This window comes from Dromaius novaehollandiae, unplaced genomic scaffold (genome assembly GCF_036370855.1).
Source record: "Dromaius novaehollandiae isolate bDroNov1 unplaced genomic scaffold, bDroNov1.hap1 HAP1_SCAFFOLD_31, whole genome shotgun sequence".
Classification (NCBI taxonomy): domain Eukaryota; kingdom Metazoa; phylum Chordata; class Aves; order Casuariiformes; family Dromaiidae; genus Dromaius; species Dromaius novaehollandiae.
In genome coordinates, this window is record NW_026991289.1 from 4,287,064 (window position 1) to 4,295,107 (window position 8,044).

Sequence of the window (8,044 nt, forward strand, 5' to 3'; positions counted from 1 at the left end):
ACTCCCTCTGAGTGACCTGTTGCACCACAGCACTGCCCTACGAGTGACATTTTCTTTTCCTAAAGTCACATCTAAACCCTACAAGCTGCTGTTTGTGGCTCTTTCTCCTTCTCATGCTGTTCCCCACTACCAAGAAAAGCTCCATCATCTCTGAAACCACCCTTCAAGCAGTCACAGGCTCCTACTCTACTGCCCTTTGCCTCCACGTCAGCAGGCTAAAGAAGCCCAGGTCCCTGAACCTCTACTCATGGACGGGGTCATTCCTGCCTAGGCACAGGACTTGACACTTCTCTCGTAAATCTTCACAGGGTATCTGTTGTCCGAATCACCCAAGTTTCTCAAGATCCTTCTGGACAAAAGCTCCTCTGTGTCAAAACAAAAAAGCACCCCCCCACACACCAAAATAAAAAACAAGAAATCCCCAGCACCAAAGAGTTAAGGGTAATCAGGAGTGGGCTGACTGTAGGGGAAGGGATTAGGATAGTAAAAGAGACACACTTAGAAGGGGGAAAAGAAAAAAACAAGGAAATTAAAAGTGAAGCAAAGCATTGGTCATGGCTGTCTTGGGGATTCCTGCCAAGAAGCCCTGCATCTGAACAATTCTGCCTGGAGGAGCACAAGAAAGCTGGCCTACTTCCACCGTCACAGGGAACCTGCCTCCTTTCCCTGACATCAACAAGAGAAGACCGAGAGTGGGATGAATCACGGACTGCTTCAGGGTGGAAGGGACCTCAGGAGGTCTCTAGCCCAGTCTCCTTGCTCACAGCAGGGTCAGCTCTGGGGTCACACCAGGTTGCTCCGGCCTTCATCCAGTCTGGTCTTGGAAACCTCCAAGGGAGGAGACCGCACCACCTCTCTGGGCAACCATTTCCAATGTTTGACCATCCTTGCAGTGGAAACCTTTTCCTTATGTCCTGCACGAATGTCTCTTCTCTCAACTTATGCCCATTGTCTCTTGTCCTCCCCCCATGCACCCTGGTGAAGAGCCTGGCACCATCTTCTTGACGACTTCCTTGTAGCCATTGGAAGGCTGCCCTGGGATCCCTCCAAAGCCATCTCTTCTGCAAGTAATCAGTAATGAGACCTGTGGAGAAAGCAAGAAGAGATCCCATGGATCCCCAGAAATTGCCCCTTGGCTGGAAGGGCTGTCTCAAATCCTGATGCCCTGTGTGCCATGAGGGCTATCAGGAAAAGACCCTCCGTCCCCCAGGTGCTGCTGGTTGTGGAAGAACGCCCTTGCCAGAGTGGGGGCAAAATCCACCTGTATTTGGAGATGTTTACCGGTGGGCCTCCTTGCCTGTATTGCCCCTCCTTTGATTCATTTCTACTTTCTTCCTCCCATTCTCCCACAGAAATTTATTTGACTCTGGGGTGTGTGTCATGAGCCCATGTCATGAATAATCCAAGGAGGACGTATCCAGCCCCATGGCTCAGGGACTGGGATTCTTGGCACCTCAGGAGGGACACGGCCACTTGTGTTAAAGAAGAGCAAACTGAAACTGTCTAGAGGTAGCCGCTTAGCACAACTTCTCTAAAACTTGCTTAGCATGAGGAGCTACATTTGCTGAAGCCTTAGGCCGCACTTAGAGAAAATAATGAACTTTTACTTAGTCCAGTAAGAAAAGGGCCTCAGAGCTGGTTCCAGCTGGGAAGATAAGGGAGTTACAAGCAGTCTGCATTCCTGCGTCTCACACTCCCAAAGGGAGGGTGTCAAGGCTTTGAAATAAGACCAGTGCAGGGCATTAGGACCTTGAGGGGCAAAGCCTTAGCTCACTGCTGGGGCAGTGTTCATTGTTATGATTTAGAATCACCTCCTCCTCCTCCTCTGGACCTTGAGAGACAACAGTAAGACCCAGCAAGAAACGAAGGTATAATCGTCGGCAGAAACCACAACAGTAAAGATAAGGAAGAAAAAGAGCCTGCCTAGGAACAATGATGAGATCCAATGAGGAGCAGGAGACCCCAGACCAAAAAATTACTATTGGTCTAACTACCGCGTGAGGGGTGGGAAATTTAAGTTGAAAAAGCTATAATTGCCCAGGATTTTTTTTTGTTGGGGTCCCTCTTTGGAGGCACCCAGCTCGAGCTGTAATTACTGCACGCGTGTAACTAAAATTTAATTATTTAATTTGCTTTGATTTGGCTCTGAATTTTACTTGCGGGAACCTAGGATCGGGCCCTGTTATGGTGGCCGACAAGCCTAATTTCCATAACAGTACAGTCAGAAAACAGCATTGTTGTCGTAACAGACACACCTAAAAACAACGTTCCTATGCTACGAGACACACCAAAAAAACAGCGTTCTTGTTCAGAGGCCCACCACAGAAACAGCATTCCTGTTTGAAGAGGCCCACCACAGAAACAGCATTCTTGTTCGAAGAGAGCCACCAGGACAAGTGCTGAAAAAATCCAGCAAATTCTCTATTTCCCAGGCAACTGGCAGATGGAAACCCTGCCTCGCACACTGATAAAACTGGTTTTACCCCAGCTCAGAGCTGGGACCACGGCAGGAGCAGGCTCCGAGCACTCCTCTTCTCTGGGGGCTTCCCGCCACTTTCACAGCTTTTTGCAGCACGTCAGAGCCAGGGAGCAGATCCAAGGCGCGGTGAGACAAAAGCCTGAGCCCCCCGACCTGCCCCCGGGTGCCCACCTGCACCCCGCAGCACCCGAGCACCCAAATGGGGCGGGTTTAGCCTCGAGCGGGGCGTTGGGTGCTGCTGCTCCCGGGCTGTGGCCGTCCCCCACAGGAGCTGCGCTGCAGGGCTAAATCCCCCCTCCCGGAGCCAGGGGAGCAGGCAGAAGCCCCCAAGGACCCAGCCGCAGCGCCCGGCCGGCCGGCAGCCCCATGGCGGGTGCCAGCCTGGTATCGCGCCGGGCCGGGGCCCCCCGCCCCGCTCCCAGCACCAGCTCTGACCCATTCTGGAGCTGCTGGAAGCCCCGTCGTGGCCTGTGAGAGAGGAGCGGCAGTGAGCCCCGGCCCCGTGCCAGTGGCACTGCGGGCCCCGCACCAGCCGCGGGCAAAGCCGGGCCAGGGCAGAGCCCGCTGGGCCAGGACCCGGTCCTGGAGCCGCCTCACAGGCACCAGGAGCAGAGGGCAGCGCCCAGGCGCCTCAGCCTCCAGCGGCGGGACGCCAACCCTTTCCCTGCCCCGCTGCCGGGGAAAAGCTGTGGGGCACGGAAGAGGGGAGATGGGGGCAGGCGGGGGACGGGACGCGCCAGCCCCGCGGCCGCCAGAAACCAGAGAGCAAATGCCGCCCCGCTGCCGGGTGCGGCCTGGGACGGAGCGGTCCCGGCACTCACCTTTGGTGATCGCGTACCCCTGCTCCTTCCTCCCTGCGGGAAGAAAGAGGCATCAGGCCACGCGGCCCCTCGCAGCCCGGCTCTGCTCTGGCCCCGGGGCGCCAGCTCGGGCCCCTTCTCCTCCCGGCCTCCCTCCCCCCGCCTCCCCAGCCCTGGCGCTTTACCCCATCTGCTCTTCTAGACCACAAAGCCGGCGATCGCCGCGATGACAACCACCACAGCGACGACCGCCCCAAGGACAACAGGCAGCAGGGAGCTCGGTGGCTCTGGAAGAGAGCAGGGCCAGGAGCGGGGGCCGGGAGCTGCCCCCAGCGGGCGCTCCGCGGGCTCTGGCCGCCCGCGCTCACCCCAGGAGAAGAGGCCGGGCTCCGGCAGGCTGGCGTGCTCCACGCGGCACTGGTACTCGTGCTTCTCTGCAGGGAGGGCCTTGATGCTGGCCCAGGCAGGGAGGTGCCGTCGCCATTGGGCGTGACACTGCCCCGCTTGGTCTCCTGGGCTTGGATGCGGCCCTTTTTCAGCCAGCTGATGCTGATGGGCCACGGGTAGAAGCCGTGAGCCCGGCACGACAGGGTCACGAAGCCGTGGCTCTCCTTGGGCGACACTCTCACCGCGGGGCGCTCTGGGGAGACGGTGTGAGGGAGGGAGGTCAGGCAGCTCGCGCCCAGGCCCGGATGCACACGCCGCACCGCGCCGCCAGCAGCGCCCTCGGGCGCCTGGGCCCAGCACCGAGCCCGGGGCTCGTCCCCGTGTCCGGGGGGTCCCGCCTCGCCCTCTCCAGTGCGGCCCTCCCGTGCTCCACGTATCTCCGCAGCCCCTCGATGCAGCTGTTCTCCAGGTAGTGCTTCCAGCGCTCAGGCTCATTCTCAGCCTCCCACTTCCTCTTTGTGATTAGCGCAGCAGCATCCGCCGTGACGAATGTCAGCGTTTCCTTGTCGAAGGCGATGAAGTCCTTCCCGTCGTAGCCAAGCTGCATAAACCCCCGGGTCCCGCCATCCTCCAGGAGGTCACAGCCGTACGTGCGCTGCACTGTGTGATACCCTGAGACACAAGCAGGGAGACGGGGGCTCAGGGGCACCAGAGAGGCTCGGACCTGGCACCCAGCGCAGGGCCAGGGGCACCCCAGCCCCGCAGCCCCCAGCGCTGATGGCGAGCGGCTGCCGCCGGGAGCCCCGGCCCGGCCCCTGGAGCCCCGGCCCGTGCTCACCCCCGCTCTGGCTGTAGCACTCCTGCAGCATGTCCAGGTACACACGGAAAGTCTCCTGACAGTCCTGATTGATCCGGGTCTCCTCGTCCCAGTGGTCCTGACCCTCCTGCTCCATCCAGGCCACACCCAGCACCGCTCTCTGCATCTCGCTGTCGTAGCGATCGATGAGCTCTCCGTCCACATAGCCCACGGAGACGAAGGCGGGCAGCCCCGGGCTGGGCTCCGTCACGGTGGTGGTGAAGTAGCGCAGGGAGTGGGGGCCTGCGGGGACACGGGATGCAGTGAGGGGCCGGGGGGGCACATTGGGGGGCATCCGGGGGATCAAGATGTCCCGGGGGGACAAGACGGGCGGGTCGGGGGGGCAGCATGTCCCAGGGTTCAGGTCGGGGGGGCAGCACAGCCCGGGCGGGGAAGGTTGGGGGGCTCTGGGGGGGCAGCACATCCCGGGGGGGTCCAGGGGGGTAGCACGTCCCGGGGGGCAGGTCGGGGGGGCAGCACCTCCCGGGGGCGGTTGCAGGCCGGTCCGTGGGGCCGCTGACGGGGAGCCCGGCGGCGGGGGAGGGCAGAGGGGGGCTGGGGTCCCCGCCCGCACTCACCACTCCCCACCGCCCCACCGCCCCCCAGCAGCAGCAGCAGCAGCAGCCCCGGCACCATCACCCGCCCCGCTACCACCTCCTCGCTGCCATCGCCGTCGCCCTCATGTAGCGCCGAAGCCCACAGGAGCCACGCCCTCGCACCACCATTGGCTCCGCTGCGGCACACCGCCATTGGCTGCGCTCTGTCCCACCCGCCAATAGCGGCTCGCGTCGACCCAGGCGTCACCAGGCGCTGGGCAGATCCCGGCGCGGCAGGTTGGGAGAAGCGACAGCGAGGGCGCGCGCAGAGGGCGCTGCGCAGGGCCGAGCTGCGGCTCCCGCCCCGCCTTGTCGTGCAGCCATTGGCCCCGCCGGCGGCCGCCCGCCAATGGCGCGGCGCGGCAGTGGTGACGCCACCGGGCGCTGGGCAGATCTCCGTGGAGCGCGTGGTGGGCGGGAGCGCAGAGGCGATGCGGGAGGATGAGGACGATGTGGGGATGGAGACGATGTGGGGACGGGGACACTGGGGGGACGGGGATGATGTGGGGATGGGGATGATGTGGAAGTGGGGACGATGTGGGGATGGGATGCCGTGGGCATGGGGACGATGTGGGGATGGAGATAGAGTTGGCTCTGTCACAGGGGCAGGGGGACACTGTGGGGATGGGGATGATGTGGGGTTGGGGACGATGTGTGGACGGGGACACCATTGGGATGGGATGGAGTTGGCTCTGTCACAGGGGCAGGGGGACGTGGTGGGGATAGGGACACCGTGGGGATGGGGATGCCGTGGAGCTGGAGATGGAGTTGGCTCTGTCACAGGGGCAGGGGGACGTGGTGGGGACAGGGACACCGTGGGGACGGGGATGCCGTGGGGCTGGAGATGGAGTTGGCTCTGTCGCAGGGGCAGGGGGACGGGGACACCACGGGGATGGGGACATGGTGAGGACGAGGACGGCAGGCGAATGGGGATGCTGTGGGGATGGGGACACCGTGGGGACGGGGATGCTGTGGGGATGCTGATGGAGTTGGCTCTGTCACAGGGACGGGGGGACACGGTGGGGACAGGGGTCAGCTCCGGGGATGGAGTTTGGCTCGGCCAAGGGACGGGGACCCAGCGGTGGAGATGGGGACCCGAGGATGCAGGGACGGGGGCAGGGATAGGGACAGGAGACCACGGGGACATGGTGATGGGGACATGGGGCCAGCAGTGGGAGCTCAGGGAGTGGCGCCCATCGAAGGCCGAGTGCTGGTAGGTGGCCCCCGGCCCACCCCCGGCACCCATAGGTCTACTGGAAGATGTGGAAACCTGCCCAAGGTGGCACCCATGGGTGAGGAGCTGCCCGGGGACCCAGGCATCCAGCCCCGTTGCACCCCTGGAGCCAGGCATCCAGTCCCATCAGCACCCACACCCATCCATGGAGCCAGCTGTCCAACCTCATCAGCACCGTCCGCCACCCATGGACCCAGGTGTCCAGCCCCATTGCACCCGTGTTGTCACCCATGGGCCCAGGTGGCCACCCCATCAACACCCACCACCACCCATGGACCCAGGTGTCCACCCCCATTGCACCCCTGGACTCAGGCATGAGGTCACATCAACACCCACCACCACCAATGGACGCAGGCGTGAGGTCACATCAACACCCACCACCACCCATGGACCCAGGCCCCCCACCCCATTGCACCCATGGTCCCAGCCCCCTGCCCCATTGCGCCCACGTCCCCAGGCTTCTGCCCCATTGTGCCCATATCCCAAGCCTCCCCGCCCCATTGCACCCATGGTCCCAGCCCCCTGCCCCATTGCACCCACCTCCCCAGCCCCCCGCCCCATTGCACCCATATCCCCAGCACCCCTGCCCCATTGCACCCATATCCCCAGCCCTCTGCCCCATTGCACTCACATCCCCAGGCCCCCGCCCTATTGCACCCATATCCCCAGGCCCCCGCCCCATTGCACCATATCCCCAGCCCCCTGCCCCACGCAGACGGGGCCACACTGCAGCAAGCCCAGCGCAGGCCCCCAAGCTGCCTGGCAGCTGCAGCACAGCACACAGGAGCAGAGGCCAAGGGTGCTGGCTTTGTGCAGCCGGCGGAAGAGAAGGCGTAGGAGGATCTCACTGCTGCCTGCAAGAGCCTAACGGGAGCGTGCAGAGAGCATGGAGCCAGAGAAGTCCTGAGGGGCCTGGGGACAGGACGAGGGGCAACGGCACAGCTTGCGGCAGGGAAAATTCCCCTCAGAGACTGCAAATGGCCTTGGAAGCCGAATGGTGGTGCAACACTGGAGCAGGGTGCCAGGGCCGTGCGGGAATCCATCGCCAGAGACGGTCAGATCTCGACCCTGACAGGCCCTGCGAAACCTCCTCCGCTTGCCTCCACTTGCAGCAGGAGGTTGCAGCAGACACCTCCGGAAGACCCTTCTCACCCCAGCTGCTCTTTCACTCTGTGACTGCTTGTAGGGCTTTCTCTGCAGCCCTGACTGCCTTCCTTGGCAGCGCCTGCACTAGTCTTTCTCCTGACAGTTCCCTGACACCAAGTAACACGGTGGGAACAGCTGCCGAGGGTTTATTTGGAGCAGAACATGTGCAGTGGGACACGATGCGGCAGCATTGCTGTAGCAGCCAGGAGAGAGCCTCCATCGCTCTGCCTCTTTGCTCTGCGCCATCCCCCATCTCGGGCGACCTGTCTGGCAGCTGCATCCTCGCGCTGTTCCTCTCACTGCCCTGAGACACAGTGGCAGCTAAAAGCCCTGCGCAGAGCCCGAAGCGCTGCCCTGAGCCGCGACGGCCACCGCCTGGAAGCCGCAGCATGCGGGAGGGCAGTGATGCCTGTGGAGGAAGGAGAGCCGTGGGCGAGGGGCTGGGCAGGCGCAGGGCAAGCACCCGCCTGTCCCTGGCACCAAGGGCTTTCCCGAGGGCTCCTGGCCTCGGCATGGCCAGCCCCTGGGTGCTTCCTGCTGCCAGCC

At 62.7% G+C, this 8,044-nt stretch overlaps 1 pseudogene; it reads right to left on the reverse strand.

The window, feature by feature from the left end:
• Positions 1–934: 934 nt before the first annotated feature.
• LOC135325564 (class I histocompatibility antigen, F10 alpha chain-like) lies at positions 935–4,760 on the reverse strand (annotated as a pseudogene).
• Between the last annotated feature and the right edge of the window lie 3,284 nt (positions 4,761–8,044).